The sequence below is a fragment of the Coenobita brevimanus genome, chromosome 46 (assembly GCF_032717465.1).
Source record: "Coenobita brevimanus isolate Jiangsu-jjx chromosome 46, ASM3271746v2, whole genome shotgun sequence".
Classification (NCBI taxonomy): domain Eukaryota; kingdom Metazoa; phylum Arthropoda; class Malacostraca; order Decapoda; family Coenobitidae; genus Coenobita; species Coenobita brevimanus.
In genome coordinates, this window is record NC_136999.1 from 47,515,731 (window position 1) to 47,542,088 (window position 26,358).

The following is a 26,358-nucleotide window of genomic DNA, read 5'->3' on the forward strand; positions in this document are numbered from 1 at the left end:
TTTTCTTCACATATCTGCTCACTATATACTACATTTATGCTACGACTACTATATAATGAAACTCAAGACTCACATATTATTTTTGGTGGCAGGACCTTACGAAGCAACGCCTACGAGCCATCATTTCTACAAACAATTAACAACAAGCGAGTATACTCCAACAACGAGTAAATCACAAGAAGAAAGGATAAAAAATACATCGAGAAAGAAAAACAAGTCAAGCGAACGAGGAGTGAGAACATCTCACAACCACCTGACCTCACCATTCTCTCCAACCCCCCTCTCCGTCAGCTTCATTACCACGCTGACACAGAGGTGAAGAGGTCGTACAACCCAAACAAGAACACCATGCGCCTCTCACCCACTTGTTACTCATCTTTACTCACATATTCCTACTCATACTCATTTATTCTCAACAGTTATTGAGTGGGAATTAGACGTTGTATGGTGAGGTTCGACCATGACTGAGGCTATTCTGCATTGCAATCAACCCTGAGATATAACCAGGCCCTGGATTCTCCGGGAGTGACATCATCTATCAACACAGCCCTGGAGTTTCCGAGAGTGACATCATCTGCCTTTCAAGTGGGTGATTATACTTTTACTTATTTCTTCTCAGTGCTTTAAATTAGGAACAATCACCTACTTTACTTATTTTTATATATACATTTGTATACTTAATACCTTTTATTTATTACTGCTCATATATTCATCTGTTCTTTAACACATGCATAAAATAAGTGTTCCATAACATCATACCCTAGCAAAATGAGTTTACTGTAGCTGAGTGATATGACGGGAATATTTTCGACACCGTCCGTGTTAAAACCAGATGATACACAGTTAGAGTCCACTGCCGATCCACAATTAGGAGAACGACTGGAAAACAAACCCAACCCACAAAATTCTCCACAAAGAATAGATAAAGAAACAAATACATCACGTCTAGATGATACTGATGATCATTGGGAAACTCCCTCTGATGTAGCAAGTGAGGACTTTAGCTCTGCCTAACGTATCTATGAAAATTTACTTAACAAAGTTCATAGATCAGGTAAAACATATTCCACTATTCCTTCACACAACAATAAAGAACTTCAAGTGAACCTAACAAAACAACCAACCAAATGAATAACAAAGGCATGCCACAAGCCAAACATCCCCACCTCATGTTTACGTTTATCAAGATAAAAACATTCCAAAATTCTCAGGCACAAAAAAGACCACATTGATGTAATGTCAGTCATCAACCAATGCGAACAACTATTTGTTAAGATATGTAACAGTTGAACAGGAGAAAGTAGCAATATTTTCTTCCTGGATTAACCAAGAGAGATGTCCAGCAGGTGATTTGCTTAAATAAGCCCCCCTCGAGCTATGACATATGATGAGTTTAAAGCAGAATTCCTGAAGAAATTCTCTGGAGGTATAAACTTTTTGCCAGGTATAATCCCAGAATTACATAAGATTGTAGATCTTATAAAAGAACATACAACAAATCATTTATTAAGTGAAATAACAGCAGATGTTTCCACAATTAAGAGAACATTATTAGCTACTTTAGAAAACTCAAACTAGATAACAGGTGATGGAAAGATGTCACCAGTGCTTGTCGTAGACGTCATTGGTTATGTGGCTGCCTTGTGTAAATTACCTGATAGGCTTTGAAAGATCGCATAGATGATTTCTTGCTAGATTTAATGAACGATCTTGCTAGATTTTATGAACGAGGTGGAGATGAATTGTAGCAAAGCAGTGGTGACCGAAACACAATAAAATTCTACTAGAATGAGAAAGACAGACACAGTATCAGCCGTGAAAACAGCTACAGCTACCCCAAGCAAAGAACAAAACCGGTCGCGACCCAAAAAGACAGATCAAACAACACACACTTTGAGGCAGCGATCTCAAACACCAGGCCAAAGGCAGTCACATAAGTTTGCACGCAGTCCGAGCAGAAGCCACGCCACAGATACCACTAAATATGAGAGGTCATGTCGAGGATCACATTCAGGAGATAGGTCCACTCTATGTTATTATTGTGCGAACCTGGGACACAAAGAATGAATGCTTTTAACCTCCCCCCATCCCGACGTTTTCTGGGCAGTGGTACGCCCCAATCCCGACAATTTTAGACTTTTTTTTTTTTTTGGCTCAAACATCTGCTTTTAGTGAGAAACTAAGGAAAATCACAAAGAAAGTGGTCACCAGGGTCGATAAATGGCCCTAACAGATGCAGGTGAGTTCCACCTGTACTCCCATTCTCTCACGGTAGTCTGGTCCTCTCACGTTTTCTATGGTTGCTTGGGCTATCTGAAATGATACTGTTTACGTACATTTTCATTTATTACAATGTTGAAAACATGTATAACAGAAGTATATTGGGTTTTATACAGAAAAACATGAGAAATAAGGAATGTACCACTGTGCGAACCTAGCGAAATTGGTCGATTATGTCACCGATGGATAACAAATATCGTTATTTCATCAGCTATTGTATTTTTTCAAGTTCCATATTACTTCCACAATAACATCATACCATTATCTACTTTACATAATTGTTTGTACATATTTTGAGGCATTATGATAATAATTAGCGTTGAAATAGCATGGCGATATCTTCTCCTTCCCCAGCCATCAAGATACGCCAGGTCCTGCTTCATCGTCATCGTCCTCGTCCTCATCCGATTCTCTGTGTTGTGGTTGGCTAGGTGTCAGGGATGCAGCATGTGATGCAGGCTGGCCGTCCCTTGCCTTCTGGTACGTGATGTATTTCACTTTCCTTGGGGAAGGGACCTCCTCATCACTGCTGCTGGTAACCTCATCAGGCTGCACGTAATCCTTGTCAAGGATGTCGTCGTCCAGTGGGGAATCACTGTCACCTGTAAAGGCATCCAGGGTGGCTTGTATCTCCTCCTCTGACAGACTACGACGTGCTATGTCTGACCTTGGTGACTGCTGAGAGGTGAGTGGATGAGACAAAGGGCAGGCGGGGTCACTCTGGGTCTAGGAGCTTGCCCGCCTGGCGGCGAGTAGGGGAGGCTTGCATAGGCGGGCGAACCAAAAATCAGGTGCGAAATTTGAAAATTGTGAAAATTATGCACGGCAACATTAATTTACGTCTCCAGGATATGAGTGCACATCATATGAGGACGTGAATTCACGTCTACGGGACGGGGCGGGTTAACAAAACAAAAGAAGATCAACAAAAGGCGCAAGGGCGTGACCCATACTGTTGACATCACAGGTCCCAACGTCATTGGACCTCCACTTGTAAGACAGCAGAAAAAATTATTTCCATATTCACATTGGGAGAAGAGTAAGTCATGACAAAAAACGACCAGTCGTAGAGAACACCACGTCTACAATTCACATAGGAGACATTTTGGGAAGTGAGTGTATCTTGATACCAGCTGAAAGGCAAAACGTTTCTTTGTTCTTGGATACAGGATCTCCAGTGAATTTAATAACACAAGGAGAATTGTATGGGATTTTTAGAGAAACTAACTTTTCTGGAAGAATCTTATTTAGACTTATATGCCATAGACGGCAAACAAATTACAGTAAAAGGCTTGATACAGTTAACCTGCCACGTCCAGTTGACATGAAGGAACGTCCACACGTTTTGTCACTTCCAATCCCGTTGACATACATAAACGCGAAGCAATTGCAAGGTCCCTAATTTGCACAATTTTCAATTTTCACGGGTGATTTTTGGTACGTATACACGGGACACCTTCCTCTACAAGATGCCAGGCAGGGACAATGCCTTACCCAACATGATCTTCCCCCCCCCCACATGCCTTTGTCTCGGCAATTCACCTGTTACCAGTGACCTGGCCAGTAAAGACATGTCGTGCCACCATACGAAGTTCAGGGCCAGAGTGATTCCCCAATCGATGACAATGTGGAGAACAAACTTTACATAGCATCAGAGGAAGAAACAGTCAGAAATGATGATCAGGTAATGTTGCCAAAAAAGGTCAGGTATGTTGATGTGTTTCATGAGTGAAACAATGCTTATACTGCCTATATTACTGTGTGAAAACCAATATACTCTCATACTACATATAAATTCGTACCAAATAAATAAATAAATACCGTTTATGAGTGGTGTGGAATGGTTACCCTCCCATAGAACTTGTTTTCTTTGGAGCCAGCCTGATAGAAAACACAGTAAGGTGAGGAGGTACTTCTACCTGTATCGAGTATTTTAAACCTCAGGTGAGCGATTTCTCGATGATTTTTCGATGTTTCTCACCAAAAGCGGAGGTTTGAGCAAAAAAAAAAAAAAAAATCCAAAAATGGTCGGGATTCGGGGGAGTCAGTGGTGAAAAATTGGTTGGGACGGGGTGGGTTAAACATCAGTTTCACAGAGACTACAAGAGCAATTTCTGCATTTTTCTATATTGTTGAAACCTTAGCAATAAAAGCTAGTATGTTGCTGAGCTTAAGATCAATGAGAACAGAGAAAATAACTTTACTCCCACAAATGAATGGGATAGACTTTAATAATGAGTTCATAGAAGAATTACAATCAGATTTCTCCGACTGATAGAGAACCAAAAAGAATTAGAAATATTAAAACCTTAAACAGAAATACACAAACAAACGTAAGTATAGATCCTCTCACACTACCCCCCACAGCCTCCCGGACTAGAGACCGAGGTAAGAGTACTGAAACATCAGTATTTCCCTGCCCATCTCACCAATGATTTAGTTGTTCCTTCTAACTTATACTTGAAAGTTACCATAAATAGCAAATTGAAGAATAGTACTGTTCTTGTCTTAGAGGAATGATATAAAGTGAATGGATTGTCAGTAGAAAACGCATTATGTCAGGTGGATGACGATGGTCAATCTCAGGTGTTCCTAATTAATCACATAAATGGAGAAGTATGGTTGAAAAAGGAGATGTGTATACTTAATATAAAAAAATGTCCTGCCCTTGTAATGGAGATATTTTAAGCTGGAATGACAAGTAAGATAAACTCTACGTATAGAGAACGCATTAAAAAAAAAAAAATGATTCACTCAAGACAATTTAATGAAGAACCTGATCTGTTAAATTAACTGGAAAAACATCGCCAAATGGTAGCATTACCTGGCGAACAAATAGGGTGTACTAACCTGATTAACCACAGGCTTAACATGCACACAGACACACAACCTATTTTTGTACCTGCCTATAGAGTCCCACTAGCACAACGTACACTTGCGAACTAGTATGTTTACGAAATGCTAAAACTTTGTATAATTGAGCCATCACTCTCCCCGTGGAATGTCCCATTATTTTTCGTGCCCAAATGGCTATTATCAAATACCATTAGATGAGGAGTCACATAAATACACTGCCTTCTCCACAAATACAGGACATTTTCAACACAAGTGAATGCCAGTCGGATTGAGGACAGCTCCTGGCACTTTTCAATGCTTGATGTATTATGTATTGCCCGGAATCCTAGGAAAAACAATATTCGTCTATCTTGACGATATAATTATTGCAACTAATGACATAAAAGAACATCTCCAGAAATCAGACCAACTCCTACAAAAGCTTGGTGATTTTTTTTTATACTAGGAAAAAAGAACCAAAGGCCATGAGCCCAGAAAACTGTTCCTTCCATGAGAAGAACAAAATGCAAGAGAGAGCCAAATTCAAGATCTGATCATTTTGAGATGCCTGGACATACTGCGTTTCAAAAACTGGAGATCATAGGAAGCGGGAAATACAGACAGAGGGAGACAGTTCCAGAGCTGACCTGTTGCATAAATGAAGGACTGCGAGTAATGGATAACTCTTGCATTAGAGAGTTGGACAGAAAAGGGATGACAGTTTGCTACTGGAAGGGTGCTACGCACCCATCATAGAGGTGCAGGAATGCATGCAGACAGTTCAGAGTAGCAGCAACCATTGAAGTTGCGACAGATAAGAGATAAAGATGCAACAGTGCAACGAAGAGACAGGTTGAAGGGAGGCAGTAAGGGAAGTTAATGAGACGAAATGCCTTTGACTCCACCCAATTGAGAAGAGCTATATGTGGAGAACCTCCCCACACATGCGAGTTGTACTCCACACGGGCGAATAAAACCCGTGTGTAGAGTCAACAATTGTGCAGAGGTAAAAAGAGGAACAGAGTCCGCATAGCACACCTAATCTCTTGGAACCATATTTTACAAGAGGCGTAATATGATCTTTCCAAGATAAGTACCGAGTGAATGAAATCCCAAGCATGTTCAAGGATGATGCAGGATAAAGCTCAGTATTATTAACCTACCCCATCCCGACCACTTTTCCACCACTGACTCCCCCCAATCCCGACCATTTTTGGATTTTTTTTTTTTTTTTTTTGGCTCAAACCTCCGCTTTTGGCGAGAAACATCGAAAATTCATAGAGAAATCGCTCACCTGAGGGGTTTAAAATACTCCATACAGGTAGGAGTACCTCCTTACCTTACTGGGTTTTCTATCAGGCTGGGACCAAAGAAAACGAGTTCTATGGGAGGATAACTATTTCACACCACTCATAAACGGTATTTATTTATTTACTTGGTACGAATTTATATGTAGTACGAGAGTATATTGGTTTTCAAGCAGTAATATAGGCATTATAAGCATTGTTTCACTCACTAACTCATCACCATACCTGACCTTTTTTTGCCACATTACCTGATCATCATTTCTGACTGTTTCTTCCTCTAATGCTACGTAAAGTTTGTCCTCCACATTGTCATTGATTGGGGAATCACTCTGGCCCTGAATTTCATACCGTCGTACCATGGCATGACATGGCTTTACTGGCCAGGTCACTGATAACAGGTGAATTGCTGAGACAATGGCGTGCAGGAGGGGGGAGGAGGTCATGCTGGGTAAGGCATTGTCCCTGCCTGGCATCTTGTAGAGGAAGGTGTCACGTGTATATGTACCAAAAATCACTCACGAAAATCGAAAATTGTGCAAATTAGGGACCTTGCAATTGATTCACGCTTATGTACGTCGACAGGATTGGCAGTGACAAAACGTGTGGACGTTAAAGAACGTCGACGGGACGCCGCGGGTTAAACATTAGTGGGTACAGCTGTGGAAGATTTTGTCGGGATGATAGGTTTAAGAACTGAGTCTTTGATTCATTAAAAACAAGTTTTATTTTTACACAAGTCAGAGATACGAGCCAAGTCAAACATTACACGTGCCATAGCCTCATCCCTTGTTTGTTGAAGTAACTGCTGAGATGGATGTTGCGGGAACCGAATGGAATGGTGAAGGATGGAGTCATCAGCGTATGAGTGGATAGGCTTTGATGTACAGCTTAGAAGGTCATTGATGAATAAAAGGAAGAGAGTTGGTGATAGAACAGAGCCCTGAGGAACACAACTGTTGATAGAACTAGAAGAACGATGGCCATCTACAACAGCGGCTATAGAATGACCAGAAAGGAAGCTGTAGATGAAGATGCAGATAGAAGGATAGAAACCATAAGAGGGCAGTTTGGAAATTGAAGATTTATGCCAGACTCAATCGAAAGCCTTTGAGATGTCAAGTGCAATGGCAAAGCTTTCACCAAAGTCCCAAAAAGAGGACGACCAGGAGTCTGAAAGGTAGGTGAGAAGATCACCAGTGGAACGTCCCTGCCGGAACCCATACTGACGATCGGAAAGAAGGTTGTGATGATGCTTTAAAAATTTTTTATTAAGAATTGACTCGAAAACTTTTGAGATAGAGGATGTAAAAGCAATTGGACGATAGTCAGAGGGTTGGGAATGGTCACTCTTCTTTGGGACTGGCTGAATGAGAGCAAACTTCCAGCAAGGAGGAAAGGCACATGTTGATAGACAAGGACGAAAGAGTTTGCCTAGGCAGGGTGTAAGCACAGAAGCACAGTTCTTGAGAACAACAGGAGGGACTCCATCAGGCACATATGCCTTGTTAGTATTCAGGCCTGTGATGGCAGAAAAAAACATCAGCTGAATAAATTTTAATGTCAGCCATGAGGAAGTCAGAGGGAGGAAGTGAAGGAGGAACAGCATTGGAATCATCTAAGGTGGATTGGGAAGAGAAAGTCTGAGCAAAGAGATCTGCTTTATCAGTAGAAGAGATAGCTACAGAACCATCAGAGTAGAAAAGAGGAGGGAAGGATGATGAGGTAAAGTTGTTAGAAATGTTTCTGGCAAGGTGCCAGAAGGAGCAGGAGGAATTGGAGTTGAAGAGTTGAGAGCATTTATTACAGATGAATTTATTTTTAGCAGAGCGAAGAACAGACAGCACGATTCCGGGCAGAAACATAAGTAAGATGTGATTCAGGGGTCGGTTGACTCTGGTACCTTTTATAGGCCCTTTCCTTCTTGCATTAGAACAAGCATAATTAAACCAAGGCTTTCTTGCATGAGTCAAAGGATATGAGAAAGGAATGTATGATTCCATGCCTGAGAGAATAACCTCCGTAATGTGCGAGGCACACTCGGATGGCTCTCGGCCATGGAAACAATAATCACTCCAGGGAAAATCAAAGAAATACTGCCTGAGGGCCTCCCAATCCACAGCTCCAATGTACCAAAGACGACGTTTCTTTGGAGGGTCTATTGGCCGTACTGGAACGTTAGGACAGGTTAAGGTGATAAGGTTGTGATCGGAGGAGCCCAATGGAGAGAAAAGATTAACAGTGTAAGAGAAGGATTAATTGTAAGAAGGAAGTCAAGTATGTTGGAGCTCTCTCCAAGGCGGTCAGGGATACGTGTAGGGTGCTGTACAAGCTGCTCTAGGTCACTAAGGATAGAAAAGATGCAGGCTTGTTCACCAGGTGGATCAGTGAGAGGAGAGGAGAGCCAAATGTGGTTGTGAACATTGAAATCTCCTAAAATGGAGGTTTCAGAGACAGGGGAAATGGATAGAATGTGTTCCATGGTAGAAGTAAGATAGTCGAAGAATTTTTGATAGTAGAATTAGGGGATAAGTAAACTGCAGATATATTTAATCAGAGAATGACAAGATAGCCAAAGCCAGAGTGTAGAGAATTCAGAAGAATCAAGTTCAGGAACACGAGAGGAAGATAAGTCGTTGTGTATATATACACAACAGCCGCCTTTGACTTTGAAATGAGTATAGGGAAAGTAGGACGGTACAGAAAAGGGTTTGCTGTCAGTTGTCTCAGACAGCTAAGTCTCAGTCAGAAAGAGAAGGTGAGATTTAGAGGAGAGGCGGTGCTCAACAGAGCGAAAGTTAGAGGAAACACCATGAATATTGCAGAAATGAAGAAGTGAGTCAGACAGTGGTTCCAGGCAGCTCAAGTCGTCAACATGATAGGAGCAGAAGATGGGGGCATTTATGGTTCCCCACCCCTTGGGAATCCGAGGCTGGGTGTTGAGATGCCTTATTTTATTTTCTAATTTTGGAAAAGGAAGTGTAGTGTGTACTGTGCATGTAGTTTGGTGTAGATAGTTAGAGAAACTTGTATTGGAGAGCATGCTGGCCTACTCTCTGTGTTACTGAGACACAGAAAAAGTTCAGCACAGGGGATTGGTTTAAAAATAAATAATAAATAAATCTAAATACAAGTTTTGCTTTAACCCGAGGCATACCAACGACGTATGGATATGTTCACACGTTTTGTCAAGGTGGCACCTGATGACATATCTATATGTTTTGCAATTGCAAGGTTCGTGATTTGCACAGTTTTTAAGTTTTGCAGGTGATTTTTGGTAGGCATATGTGGGAGACCTTCCTCTATCCCTCGTCAGGCACGGATACTGCCAAGCCCCGCCTAACCCTCCTCTCCCCACCCGCATGCCATTTTCATGGCAACTCACTTGTTAGCAGCAACCTGGCTAGTAAAGACATATGGTGCCATGGTCTCTCCAATGACGAAATTCAAGGCAAAAATTATTCTCGAGGTGGGGGACAAAGGAAGAAACAAGCCAGAGGAAAAAAGAAGCAGAAGTGATGAGACAGTAACACTGCAAAGGAAAGGGAGGTATGTTAATGTGTTTGGGAGTGAAACAACGCTTATATCGCCTATGTTATTGTCTGAAACTAATATACTCGTGTACTAAATTTAAATTCGTACCAAATAAATAAATATCTAACATTTTACGAGTGGCCTGTCTGAACTAGTTACTCCTCCCATAGATATCATTTTCTCTGTAGCACGACCCACGAAAGATGGTACAAAGTATTCAAACGGACACCTGTATAATGCAATTAAAAGCCCAACTGAGCACTTTTATGGGCATTTTCCAATGTTTCTTATAAAAAGTGCAGGTTTTACCCTCCCCCCCAAAAATGAAAATCTGCCAGGATTGAAGGGGGGGGGAGTCAGTTGTGAAAAATCAGCAGGTTAACCCCTAAACCGCGGGGTTGTTTTGGCTTGACTTGCGTGTCCTGTGGGCATATTCGCTCTCTGACAGACTCTAAAAATATTTGCCAAAAATCAGTTATTAGTCTTAGAATATTAAAATTACATGTGTTTATGGCACATAAATTTAGCTTTCTCCTGGGATGTTTGTTGAGCCTTCGTCGAGTACCATAGGACTTGTGGAGACCTCTGAAGTTGGGTAATGAAGTCTCCACTTTACACTTCCCGACAACCCGTAATATGATTACCACAGCCTGATATTATCAGTAGAAACACTATTCTATGATTTTCAAATAGTTTGGAATCCATACTCCAAAAAAAAAAACAGTGTGAAAGCAATGAAAATTACGAGTGCGTATGACCTTCCCACTTGCGCTCGTTCGCCTGCTGGTGTTCTGTCATTTATTATTCATAAAAACACTCACACTTTATATTTCTATTACTATATAACACTTATATACTGTATATCTGCAGTCTTTATCCATAAGTTTCCTTCAGTAATAGTAGTTTATTGTCACTGTAGGCATTCAATTTCTCTTCCAGTAAAATATGTAGCATTCACTTTCTCATCCTGCATACTAGTGCTGAGAGTGAATCTGTTACTTTCACTTTCACTTTCATAACTCATAGTTTTCATGCATGCTAGAGTGAAACTTTCACTTTCATTACTCCTAGTATATATACTCGTATTCTTATATTAATACTAATTTACATTTCTGTTTACATTCTCTATTTTATTTACATTATTTACATTTCTATTTTATGTACAGTGTTATGCACTGTCACTTGAAGTAACTTATAAAACTATTTTCCACTGTTCACTTATATTTACATTCATTGCTTTCACTTGCTGTTTACACATTATTTACACATTATTTACATTTTCACTTGCACTGTTTTAGTCACCAGAAAGATCGTAGTCACTGTCCATCATTTTCATTGAGAAATTAGCCAGTTCACGTTCCACAGCAGTCACTTAGCCCTTTACTCCTTTCCACACGAGGTTTAGTAGGGGGTAGAGGTCACAGGGTCCTTTGTATGGGGCTAAAAAACAGTGGTATTGGACAAGCGCGAATCCAACGTGCTTTCACCTTGAAAGACGACAGTAAACTGAATACTGTGGTGGCCTAGGGGGAGTATAATGCTGCCAATGTCTGCGTGGTGACAGCTGCTAATATATACGCTATGAAATGATTGGCAGGAAATCTAGACAATACATAATAAATTAGGTAGTTCCAGGTGAATGTAAATATCACTTAGGCTTCTCCCTTCTTTTCTTATATATATATTTTTATTACGAGAATAGATTATACTGCATATTTCAAGGGGAAATAAAGTGAAAATTAGCGAACGAGTGCACATGAGGTGTTGTCAGGTGATAATTAGCCAATTACAGGTGTATGGCAGTATCACTTACCTTATTTCTTTTTTGTATATATTATCTGGTATAAGAATAAGGCATAGGGCTTATTTCAATGGATGAAATCAGTGGAAAATTCCGGGGAAGATATACTTAGTGCAGCACTGCCAGGCAGGCGAGAGGAGAGGGTAATGGAGGGGAGGTAGAGATGGGAGTCAAGAATGAGGAGAAAAGGCTAAATTGTCAACAATGGATGGGAGTACAGATGAGATTAGGAGTGCTGACTAGTGTTGGACATTGGCAGTACTGATAGATGATACAAGCAACCACTTGAAAGCCCGTGCAAATTCAAAATAACACAGAATCACAAAAGTGATGCCCCGTGGTATGATCCCTTATTCCCAAGCATCACGAAAGTGATGCTCCACGGTTAAGGGGTTAAGGAAATAAAATTCTTAGGCCACAAACTGAATGCAGAAGGAATCCATACATTCGATGACAAAATACAAGCAGTGAGGGACTTCCTGAACCAACTAATATAGAGGAAGTTAGACAATTTTTAGGTCTGGCAGGATATTGTAGGTCTTTTATCCAACAATTCTCTCATATAGCTTTTACTCTGTTCCAACTACTCAAAAAAGATGCTATATTCCAATGGGAAGAAGAACAAAAACAAGCATTTAATGAATTAAAATATAAACTCACAGATGCACCATGCTTGGCTTATCCTGATTTCACAAAACCATTTATAACGTACAAAGACACATCTGTTAAAGGATTCTCTCATATAACTTTTACGCTGTTCCAACTACTCAAAAAAGATGCTATATTCCAATGGGGAGAACAAAACCAATCATTTAATTAATTAAAAGGTAAACTTACAGATACACTATGCTTGGCTTTTCCTGATTTCACAAAACCATTTATAATGTGCAAAGACGCATCAATTAAAGGATTAGGGGCTGTACTGATGCAAGAAGATAAGAGAGGAAAGTATCAACCAACTGCATTTGCCAGCATACAAATAAAAGGTGCAGAGAAAAATTATTGCACTACAGACTTAGAGGCACTTGCAGTGATCTTTGCATTGCAAAAGTTTCGAAATTTGGTATATGGTTACGAAATTCACTTATTCACCAACCAAAAATCACTAGCGGGTATGTTCAAAGAAAAACTTCACTCTGGGAGGACAGCATGAGGGAAATGTACAGTCGAAAACTACAGTGTACATATTCACTACATACAAGGCAAAATTAATTTAGTAGCTGATGCATTATCTAGGAACCCAACGACAATTCATGTTGCAGCATTAGATCTCAAAGGAAACATCCCAAACCATGATGAAATTGTGAAAGCACAGAGACTTCATCCAACGTGGTCTAAAGTTATACACAAGTTAGAAAGTGGAGACAACATACAATTACCAAAGCTACATAAACCACTCGAATAATTCACAGTAATCAATAATGCCTTATACAGGATCAACCCAGGACAACCAAAATGCTGAAGAAATAATAAACAATTAGTGGTACCTAATGACATGATACCACAAGTATTACTAATGATATGCAGGACATCCTGGAAAAGATAGGACATTTAAACAAGCCCAGCTGTTATACTACAGGCCATCATTACGAAAAGATATAAACAATCGTACAGAGAGATGCGAATCATGTGCAAAACACAAAGGCTACCCGATCACACCTGCACCTATAGGAACAGGAAAAAAATTACCGTATGAAATTCTCGAAGGTGAAAATCTGCCATTATACAACTACGATGATTACCCTAAACTCTGTTTACGTGAATTCCAGGATATACACAAGGGAGTGAAAAAACAATTATTGATGTCCAAGGAAGACATGACGGAGGCATTCAATAAAAAGGCGAAAGAATAACCTATCAGCTTAGGTGATTGGTGTCTATGGTATCATTCATACGAGAGACAATAAATTATCCCCAAAATTTGAGGGCCCATACAGAGTAATTAACCCCTTAACTGCGGGGCGTCACTTTTGTGATTCTGTGTTATTTTGAATTCGCCCGGGCTTTAACCCCTTAACCGCGGGGCGTCACTTTCGTGACGCTTGGGAGCAAGGGATCATACCGCGGGGCGTCGCTTTTGTGATTCTGTGTTATTTTGAATTCACCCGGGCTTTCAAGTGGGGGCTTGTATCATCTATCAGTACTGACAATGTCCAACACTAGTCAGCACTCCTAATCTCATCTGTACTCCCACCCATTGTTGACAATTTAGCCATTTCTCCCCGTTCTTGACTCCCCTCCCTACCCCCCCTCCATTACCCTATCCTCTCGCCTGCCCGGCCATGCTACGCTAAGTAAATCTTCCCTGGAATTTTTCACTGATTTCATCCATTGAAATAAGCCCTATGTCGTATTCTTATACCAAATAATATATACAAGAAAGAAATCAGGTAAGTGAGAGTGCCATAAACCTGGAATTGGCTAATTATCACCTGACAACACCTCACGTGCACTCGTTCGCTAATTTTCGCTGTTTTTTTCCCCTTGAAATATGCCGTATAATCTATTTTCGTAATAAATATACATGTAAGGAGGGAAGGGAGAAGCCTAAGTGATATTTACATTCACCTGGAACTACCTAATTTATAATGTATTGTCTAGATTTCCTGCCAATCATATCAGTGCTAGACTTAGCTGTTTCAAGAAGTAATATTGGTAACTCTGAATAACCCCTAAAGCAGGCCTCTAGGCTGGCTGGCCTGGCCCCTGCGTTATCAGTGTACTCTCATCTTCCGAAGTGAGAGGACGTATGTTTCATCTTGCTGACTTCAAGGCCTTTTTTCACCCCCATGCAAATGGCTCTGTGACCTTTACCCCCTACTAAACCTCGTGTGGAAAGAGGTAAAGGGCTGACAATTGATAAAAGAGTGACTACGATCTTTCTATTGAGTAAAACAGTGCAAGTGGAATTGTAAATAATGTGTAAATAATGTGTAAACAGCAAGTGAAAGTAATGAATGTAAATATACGTGAACAATGGAAAATAGTTTTATAAGTTATTTCAAGTGACAGTGCACAACACATTGTAAATAAAATAGAAATGTAAATAACGTAATTAAAATAGAGAACGTAAATAGAAATGTAAATGAGTAGTATTATAAGAATACGAGTATATACCCTAGGAGTAATGAAAGTGAAAGTTTCACTCTAGCATGTCTGAATGCTATGAGTTATGAGAGTGAAGTTGAAAGTGACATTCACTCTCAATGCCAGTATACAGGACGAGAAAGTGAATGCTACGTATTTTACTGAAAGAAATTGAATCCCTACAGTGACAATAAACTAATACTACTGAAGGAAACTTATGGATAATGACTGTAGATATATATAAGTGTTATATAGTAATAGAAATATAAAGTGTGAGGGGTTTTATGAATAATAAATGACAGACTACCATGAGCGAACTAGTGCCAGTGCGACGATCAGACGCGCTCGTAATTTCCATTGCTTTCACAGTGTTTTTTTTTTTAGTATGGATCCCAAACTACTTGAAAATTGTAGAATAGTGTTTATAGTGTTTGTATCTGGCTGTGGTAATCATATTACGGGTTGTCGGGAAGTGTAAAGTGGAGACTTCGTTACCCTACTTCAGAGGTCTCCACAAGTCCTACGGTAACCGACGAAGGCTCAACAATCATTCCAGGAGAAAGCTGAAGGTATGTGCCACAAGCATATGTAATTTTATTATTCTAGGACTAATAACTGATTTTTGGCAAATATTTTTTGAGAGTCTGTCGGAGCCCAAATAACCCCGCGGCACACGCAAGTCATTGGTAAACAAGCCCGCGGTGTAGGGATTAAAGTGGTGGCTTGTATCATCTATCAGTACTGAAAATGTCCAACACTAGTCAGCACTCCTAATCTCATCTGTACTCCCATCCATTGTTGACAATTTAGCCATTTCTCCCCATTCTTGACTCCCCTCCCTACCTCCCCTCCATTACCCTCTCCTCTTGCCTGCCCGGCCGTGCTACGCTAAGTAAATCTTCCCTGGAATTTTCCACTGATTTCATCCATTGAAATAAGCCCTATACCCTATTCTTATACCAAATAATATATACAAAAAAGAAATAAGGTAAGTGAGAGTGCCATACACCTGGAATTGGCTAATTATCACCTGACAACATCTCACGTGCACTCGTTCGCTAATTTTCGCTGTTTATTTCCCCTTGAAATATGCTGTATAATCTATTCTCGTAATAAAAACATACATAAGAAAGGAAGGGAGAAGCCTAAGTGATATTTACATTCACCTGGAACTACCTAATTTATTATGTATTGTCTAGATTTCCTGCCAATCATTTCATAGTGTATATAATAGCAGCTGTCACCAGGCTGACATTGGCAGCATTGCACTTCCCCTAGGCCGGCCACCACACTGTATTCTACGCTAAGTAAATCTTCCCTGGAATTTTCCACTGATTTCATCCATTGAAATAAGCCCTATGGCCTAATCCTACACCAAATAAATTATTACAAAAAATAAATAAGGTAAGTGATACTGTCATACACCTGGAATTGGCTAATTATCACCTGACAACACCTCACGTGCACTCGTTCGGTAATTTTCGCTATTTATTTCCCCTTGAAATATGTCGTATAATCTATTCTCGTAATAAAAATATAAATAAGGTGGGAAGGGAGAAGCCTAAGTGATATTTACATTCACCTGGAACTACCTAATTTATTATGTATTGTCTAGATTTCCTGCCAATCATTTCATAGCGTATATATTAGCAGCTGTCACCAGGCTGACATTGGCAGAATTGCACTCCCACTAGGCAGGCCACCACACAGCATTCAGCTTACTGTCGTCTTTCAAGGTGAAAGCACGTCGGATTAGCGTCTGTCCAAATCTGCTGCTTTTTAGCCCCATGCAAAGGGCCTTGTGACCTCTACCCCCTACTAAACCTCGTGTGGAGAGAGGTAAAGGACTAAGTGACTGCTGTAGAATGTGAACTAGCTACTTTGTCAATGAAAATGATAGAGAGTGAATACGATCTTTCTGGTGAGTAAAACAGTGCAAGTGGAAATGTAAATAATGTGTAAATAATGTGTAAACAGCAAGTGAAAGCAGTGAATGTAAATATGAGGGAACAGTGGAAAATAGTTTTATAAGTTACTGCAAGTGACAGTGCCTAACACAGTGTAAATAAAATAGAAATGTAAATAATGTAAATAAAATAGAGAATGTACATAGAAATGTAAATGAGTAGTAATATAAGAATACGAGTATATATACTAGGAGTAATGAAAGTGAAAGTTTCACTCTAGCATGTATGAATACTATGAGATATGAAAATGGAGATGAAAGTGACAGATCCACTCTCAACGCTAGTATACAGGACAAGAAAGTGAATGCTACGTATTTTACTGAAAGAGAAATTGAATGCCTACAGTGGCAATAAACTACTATTACTGAAGGAAACTTATGGATAAAGACTGTAGATATATATAAGTGTTATATAGTAATAGAAATATAAAGTGTGAGTTTTTCTATGAATAATAAATGACAGAACACCAGTGGCGAATGATCACAAGTGGGAAGGTTATACGCGCTCGTAATTTTCATTGCTTTCACAGTGTTTTTTTTTTTTTTTTTGGAGTATGGATTCCAAACTATTTGAGAACCACAGAATAGTGTTTCTAGTGATAATATCAGGCTGTGGTAATCATATTACGGGTTGTCGGGAAGTGTAAAGTGGAGACTTCGTTACCCAACTTCAGAGGTCTCCACAAGTCCTGCGGTACCTGACGAAGGCTCAACAAATATCCCAGGAGAAAAGCTGAAGGTATCTGCCATAGGCATATGTAATTTTAATATTCTAGGACTAATAACTGATTTTTGGCAAATATTTTTAGAGAGTCTGTCGGAGTGCGAATATGCCAGCAGGACACACAAGTCAAAGTAAAACAACCCCGCGGTTCAGGGGTTAACAAGACAGCAAACAAAGTTGTAATTATGTCACTGTCAAGTGATGAAGAAAAACAAATTCATGTTATTTAAAACGGGTCCCAGGGAATTAGTCAGCAATTATACGACCTTGGACACCACCGAAAAACAGAACATTACTCATGAAACCAATCAAGAAGACAAAAATAGCTACAATACTAAATTTAGGTCGCATACCAAACAAACAAACATAGGTGCAACTGGTCGTAAAAATGCTATTATACAGTATTTACACGACCTAGATATCGATTTAAACTCCTTCTGTAAGTGAAACAACAAGCAAGTTATTGTTCTTCAACAGCCAACCGTAACGCACATCGACCACAGCATGACTGGATTAGGAAATTAAAAGATTTTTTATTGGTAGGTAACGATGAAGGGACTCATACCATGGATTCTCCTCCACATAGCAAGAGGATATGCCCACTTAGACCGTCAACATATAGTACGGCAAGGATGCCTCATAGCTCCTAGGGCCTCGACATCAATCGTAAAAGATGTCATGATTACTGAAATCAGTTTGGATTCTTTATACAAATTACCTACTTATTTGGAGAATATTGCCAAACCACTAAGAACCCTGGACTTTATGATAGGAAGCAATGTTTCAGAAGCCCATAACACAAAGGAAGTGACTGAAAATGATAAGTTAGCGAAATGCAAGATAGAACAGGATCAATCAATTATGCTCATCATGATCCAAGATCTTTCATCTCATGGAACGGAGGCACTGATTGCCACTAACAGCACTACACATACTCGCCAGAGGCGTGGTTAGTTTGATCTGGGTGGTGCAATTCTGGGGAACATCTTTGGACTGGCTACAGAGGAAGACCTTCAAGAAATAAACAACAAATTTAATATAATAGCTCAGGTGCTAACATATTAAAACAAGTTCGTTGCCGGCCAAAACACAGCAATGAAGACAATCGTGAAAAATCTAAAAAAGGCAGAAAGTATAACTCACCAGACTATGGACAGAATGAATGCCATGGAAGGAAACATGACAATTTTCCAACACTTCTCAGTCATCACGGAACATATTGACACCATAATACTCCAGTTACATAACACTAGAGTTCGTTATAGGACACTTATGCAAGGAATTGCAAATACTGGTAATGGCAAAATCACAAAATACCTACTTCCAGTTCATGATCCACGGCAGATTGTTATTCAAGGCATACATAAACATGGTTTGAAGCCTTTGTTCCAGGGTAGGGATTTCATGATATATTATCCACCTTCAGAGGCAACCCTGACACCAACATCAGGCAGTACTTTTTTGATTTTCCATGAAATTATTATTGCTTCCATGGCCGGGAGCCATCTGAGTGTGCCTCGCACATTATGGAGGTTATTCTCTCGAGCATGGAACCATACATTCCCTTCTCAAATCCTATGACTAATGCAAGAAAGCCTTGGTTTAATCACGCTTGTTCTAATGCTCTCCGCAACAAGGAGAGGGACTATAAAAGGTACTGGAGACAACCCACCCCTGAATCACATCTTGTTTATGTTCCTGCCCGGATTCATGATAAGGCTGTTCTTCGCTCTGCTAAAAATAACTTCATCCGTACTAAATGCATTCAATTCTCCGACTCGAATTCTTCCCGCTCCTTCTGGCACCTTGCCAAAAACCATTCTAACAACTTTACCTCATCATCTTTCCCTCCTCTTTTCTATTCTGATGGCTCTGTAGCTACTTTTTCTACTGATAAATCAGATCTCTTTGCTCAGACTTTCTCCTCCAATTCCATCTTAGATGATTCTGGTGCTGTTCCTCCATCACTTCCCCCTTCAGACTTCCTCATGGCTGACATTATAATTTCTTCAGCTTATGTATTACAGTAGTCCCTCCAATATCCGATGTAATAGAGCCAAAGGCATGTCCGGATAGTGATCCCGTCCAGATATTGGGCCCCAGCCTTTTGGACTTGTACTTATGGACCCTGACTCAGAAAAACACCTATACAACTCCCTCTGGACATGCATAGCACCTATTTAAGACCCAAATCACACCAATAAGGGACGTAAAATACTGAAATAAATGCAAAATAACCATGAAATGAGGTTTGTGAGGTAGGTTTATACAATATTAAACATTCTGGGTACTTACAAAAAGTCCCTGGCTCCTGGGCTGGTAGTTATGGACCCTAACCAGCCTAACTCAGAAAAACACCTCCCTACTGCACATGCATAGCACCTAAGACACTATTCACACCAATAAGGGACATAAAAGAGTGAAATGAGGTGTTAGAGGTAAGTATGGAAAAACAGTACAGTACAATATGAGACATTCTGGGTACTTACAGCAAGTCCATGGCCATCTCGATAAATAACCCGCCTCCTCTCAGACTCTGACAGTAAGAAGGAGTTCCTGAAGCACTTGCAGTACACTGTTCATGAAGTCTTGCACAGAACTTAGTCATTTGCACTCAGAATTCCATTCTCTTAACACTGCGCACTCTTGTCTTACTTGCGCTCCATTGTACCTTAATGAAATAAGTGTTGCACTCTTCACTTTAAGTCTTTCCACTCTTAAAACCATTTTCTAAACAAAACACACTCGTTAATTTAGGTTACATTTACAGTCCATTAAATTTTTGTCTTTTCACTAAGAACTCTAAATCCTTAACACTATGTGCTGTTTTTTTCACTGCACAACACTGTAAATTCCCGTGTGGTCTAGTGGAGAAGTTCTTGGCGTCTAATCACTGTCAGAATCTGAGAGTAGCGCATGCAGGTGACCTAGGGGTGCGTCGCTGGGTCGTGGTGATGGCTTACCCACTGCAGACGACTCTGAAGAGAGGCGCAAACTCACGTGGAGTGGTGACTCCACGGTGCCTGATGTTTTGGCTGTGGCTCGGAGCATGTGGGCCTGTCTTGGGGAGGCAATGGAGTGGAGCCAGGGCTGGGCAAAGCGGAGGTCACGGGCCTGAAAAAGCTGTCAATCGTTGATTGACATAAGGAACGACGATTTTGACGATTAATGACGCGCTACCTGAAAGTGCGCACTTCCTCCACAACTCCCAAGGGCCCCATCTCCCTATCGCAGTCTGGGTGCTCCAGGTAGTCCAGAACGAACTCTAGGTGTTCCCGGAGTGCGCTCACCTTGGGGACGGCTGGAGCAGTGTCACGCTGAGAGGTTTCCACATCATCGTCGCTGTCCTCGTGGGAATCTTCAAGCTGGGTACTGACACCTGCAACTGAAGATGCAATCTCGATATCAGACATGGTCTGATACCCAGGATCGCCCTCATCATCATCCAACCACTCACGCACTCCGTCCACATCAACATCGTTGCTATCCACACGTAGACGTGCATGAAGTCATCCACGTCAAAACCTAGGAAATCATGCTCCACATCCATTCCGAGAAGCAGACGAGACCAACCATTTTCTAGAGTCTTGACAGGGAATTCCTTCCATGCACTGGCCCAGTTGTAAATGGCAGACTTGATGTTGTAGCGGCGAAGGTTTTCCAAAGTCCGCTGGCCTTGCGTGTTCCGTCCCTCCCTGCGCTCATCCTCGTCCTCGAAGACAACCATCACCTTGTCCAGGAACTTCCGCAGGTACAGCCTCATTGTTGCAACGATCACTCCTTGGTCCATTGGTTAGATGGGAGCAGTAGTATTAGGTGGCAGAAACATGGACCTAATGCGCCCATTCTCAGCCACCAACTCCTTGTCGGACGGGTGGGCAGGTGCATTGTCGAGGAGAAGGAGAGCCTTTACCTGGTCGCGTGGGATTCCCAGTTTCTCCATCTGGTAATGGATGACCTCCTTGACGAAATGGCGGTGGAACCAGTCTTTGAAGATCTGGGCTGTGAACCAGACGAGAGGAAGGACATCCATCACCCCACGAAGACACCGAGGCTGCTTTGCATGGCCAACAATAACGGGCTTGAGCCGGTGCATGCTATTAGCATTGGCACAACACAAAGCAGATATTCGTTGCTTGCAGAGCTTGTGGCCAGGTACACGCTTCTCCGTCTCCTCAGCTAGAGTGTTCGTAGGCAAAGAGCGATAGAATAAACCAGTTTCGTCAGCGTTGTAGACTTCACCGAGAGTTAGGCCCTCCCTGTCAATCAAGCCCTTCACCTTGTGCTGAAATTCGTCAACTCCATCCTCGATGGCGTCCAAAGCTTTGCCATAAGACATACGGTTGGTAAGGCCATGTCATAACTTGAACATGAAAAGCCAACCTTCGGATGCCTTGAAGACTAAGGCGTCGTGAAGCCTTGCGAACTTCTCAGCAGCAGCCTTCAGCTCCGTGCCATGCACCATCACACCAGGATCACGTTGGTGTCGATACCAAATCAACGTAGAGCGGTCGACTTCTGCATACTAGGGAGTATACATCACCTTCCTCTCCACTTTGCGTTTGCTTTTCGACGAGAAGTCAACCGTGTACTGCATGAGTTTGTCGCGGAAACTCTTGATATCAAACAAAGTAGACCGGGCCAGGTTGAATTCACAGAGGATATGTGAGGTTCACAGAGGATATGTGAGGTAAACCATCCTGCATCCACCTTGTCCAATATCTCCCTCTTCTTCTCCAGAGTCAAAACCCCTCTCTTCCTCTTCTCAAGTGGCGGGGCCATCATCACACACACGAAGGAGAGGCACGAGAGCCGCAGGAGAGCTTGCAGCAGGTAAGGCACCACCACAAAAGCAAGCACGTGGACGGCCATGATGACGAGCGTGCACACACAAGAGATGGGTGGTAAGTGGGGAGGATGCAGGGGCGCTCTAGTGGATGTCAGCGGAACACTGCACCAAAACACAGCTTGCCTGTGCCGCGCGCGCCAACTTCAAATTATGGGCAGGAAAAAGTCGGATTTTTTTCGATTTTTTTGCGGTTTTGGGCCCATTTTGGGAATATTGGATCCCGGGACAAAAATATCCGGTTAATGGGGATGTCCAGAAAATGGGCATCCGGATATTGGAGGGATTACTGCTATCACTGGCCTCAGTACTAACAAGGCATATGGGCCTGATGGAATCCCTTCTGTTGTCCTCAAGAACTGTGCTTCACTGCCTACACCCTGCCTAGGTAAACGCTTTCACCTTTTCCTGTCAACTTTTACCTTTCCCTCTTGCTGGAAGTTTGCTCTCATTTAGCCATTCCCAAAAAGGGTGACCATTCCCATCCCACTAACTATCATCCAATTGCTTTAACATCCTGTGTTTCAAAAGATTTCGAGTCAATTCTTAACAGAAAAATTTTAAAGCATCTTTCCTCTCATAACCTTCTTTCTGATCGTCAGTATGGATTCCATCAGGGGCGCTCCACTGTCGATCTTCTAGCCTACTTTTCAGACTCCTGGTCATCCTCCTTTCGAGACTTTGGTGAAAGCTTTGCCATTGCATTTGACATCTCAAAGGCTTTCGATTGAGTCTGGCATAAATCTTTAATTTCCAAACTACCCTCTTATGGTTTCTATCCTTCTATCTGTGCCTTCATCGCTAGCTTCCTTTCTGGTTGTTCTATAGCCGCTGTTGTAGACGGCCATCGTTCTACTCCTAGATCTATCAACAGTGGTGTTCCTTAGGGCTCTGTTGTATCACCAACTCTCTTCCTTTTATTCATCAATGACCTTCTAAGCTGTACATCTAACCCTATTCACTCGTACGCTGATGACTCCACCCTTCACCTTTCCATTCGGTTCCCACAACGCCCATCTCAGCAGTTACTTCAATAAACAAGGGATGAGGCTATGGCACACCTAATGTCTGACTTGGCTCGTATCTCTGACCGGGGTAAAAATAATCTTGTTGTTTTTAATGCATGTAAGACTCAATTCTTACACCTATCAACCTGACAGAATCTTCCACAGGTATACCCACTAATGTTTAATAATATTCAGCTTAATCATGCATCATCCATGAACATGCTTGGGGTTTAATTTACTCGGGACTTATCTTAGGAAGATCATATTACATCTCTTGTAAAATCTGCTTCAAAGAGATTGGGTGTGCTAAGCCGACTCCATTCTTTCTTTACCCCCTGCTCAATTGTTGACTCTATACAGGGGTTTTATCCGCCCCTGTTTGGAGTACAACTCTCATGTGTGGGGAGGCTCCCCACATACAGCTCTTCTCAATAGGGTGGAGTCAAAGGCTTTTCGTCTCATTAACTTTCCTCCTCTTACTGACTCCCTTCAACCTCTGTCTCTTCCCCACACTGTTGCATCTTTATCTCTATTCTATCGCTACTTTAATGGTCACTGCTCCCCTGAACTGTCTGCATGCATTCCTCCACTTTTACGATGGGCGTGTAGCTCCTGTCTAGCAGCAAACTCTCATCCCTTTTCTGTCCAACTCTCTAATGCAAGAGTTAACCGTTACTCCCAGCCCTTCATTTATGCAACAGGTCAACTCTGGAACTGTCTCTCTCTGTGTTTCCAGCTGCCTGTGCTCTCCAGTCTTCCAAACGCAGTGTGTCCAGGCATCTCGAAATGATCGGATCTTGAATTTGGCTCTCTCATGTATTTGTTTTTCTCTTGGAGGGAACTGTTATTGCGGGCTCATGGCCTTTGGTTCCTTCTTCCTCGCATAAAAAAAAGTCACTATATGCTATATGTTGTGTAAGTTTTATAGCCGGTCATACCGGAGCCCCCCGGAGGCTTAAAATTGGGGTACAGGGGTAAATTAGCATGGAGGAGAATGTACAGTAGACATGGAGGTATTGCCCCCGTGGCCATTTTGAGGCTGCTACTGTTATGGCTTTGAGGCCAGGATTGCCAGCACTGCCCTTAGGAGGCCGAATTTGTGTCTAACCACTGAGGTATTTTTCAAATTCATCTTTAGATCTTTCTGTTTTTCAATTTTTTCTGATGCAATAGTTTGAGCAAGTGCGTCCATGTTCATGTGGTGACAATGATTCCCGAGATCGACCATTTCCAGTGAGAGCAGCGTGGCATCAGAGAGCATGCGCACATGAGAGAGAGAGAGAGAGAGGAGCTCACAGCTGCTCCCACAGTCTTTTTGCACCAAATTTTGCACACGCCTGTGGATGCGCTAAAAACGTCACATGCAAAAATTCATTAAACACCAGTCACTTTGAGTGTTATTTTTTTTTTTTTTTCGAGGGTTAAAGAGAGTCACCCCTTGTTTAAATGTCTGCTGTCCAGCATCACCAGGCATGTCGTCACCATGGGAGCCAACAGCCGCGCCGCTATCTTGACATTCCTCTCTCTAATGATGGCCGCAACACCGAAAATCTACTGGTCCCCTGCCGACTCAGGACGTCCAATTTCCGAGCTTCATACCTATCCTATTTTTTTTTTATACAGTTAATGTTGACTTATAGTACTGACCAAAGGGTGAAACGATGGAAGTCTAACATTGCCATTATAAAGTAAGTGGAATAGATAGGTGTTTCAGGAATAAATGCGAGCGAAATGGAGTGCATAAAAAATCAGTGGCGAACGCAGTGAGCGAAATTCTAAGAATACGCACAAAGAAAACGTTTTAGGAGTTACGGGAATTGTAGTGGCATCAGAGAGGGCGTGAGTGAGACACAGAGAGAGGGGAGCCTGCGGCCAATTAGCTACCATTCGTAACTGAGCCAATTGAGCTGGCTATCTGTGTGTGATGTGTATTGAGCACAAAAGCAGTGCATGCCAACATCTTATCAATTCATAGTGCATTACAAACACTCTGAACAGCTTGCTACGGCAAGTCTGTGTTTTGAGCAGCAAAGTGCTCCGAAAATACAACAACAGCTTGCTATTACACAGAAATTTCATGCATTGGTGGCTAATGTCTACGCCAAGGAGATTTCCTTAACTCTACGTTACTCCTGTGGGGTGTTTTGGCACCCCATTTTTTTTTTTTTTTAAGCTCATATTTCCTAGGTGGCAACTTGATTAAATTTTCTCTCTATTCCAGTACTCGCCTGATTCAGTGAGGGGAAGGAGCACGTGGAATTGCGCGGTCCTGCCTGTGCTGTAGGGAGAGGCACACACACTTTTTTCACCCCTGGGGTGTCCAGTCACCCCACCAGACTAACCAAGGTATATTTTCACGATTTATGAAATGTTTTTCATTTCAATGGGAAATGAAATTATGTAAATTTGTTATGGAGAATATATATCAGTCCTCTCTCTAATATATGTTTACAATGAATTGCTGCTCTCAGTGTTTTTTATTACTAATTCAGTCATATAATTATGATTTTAGCTAAGACAATATTGCATAATTTCATATATTTGTTTTATGGAAACTTTCTAATTGATAAAAGTTATCCAGCTTTTCAGGTACAAGATGGATGGAGCCGAGAGGCTAAGGATTCAGAAGATGTTGGAGGAGGCTGTTGTAAGCAGCTCAGAAGATGAAGAAGACATAGAAGTGATGTGCGTGTTCCTGCCTCCGACGTTGAGGGTGAAGATGATGTCGTAGAAGAGGATGAGCATGTTCCTGACTCCGACTGTTATGAATCAGAGCCAGATGATCTACCAGAGGAGCCCCAAAAGAAAAAGCCAAGAAGTGAAGGATGGATGGGAAAAGACAAAACAACATGGTGGAAGAAGAATGCTCCTAATTTAGTAGGTCGTATCCGTGCTCACAATGTTATTAAATTTAGAGCACGGCAAAAGGACCAGCCCTAAATTCTCATTCACCCACAGACCTCTGGGCACTCTT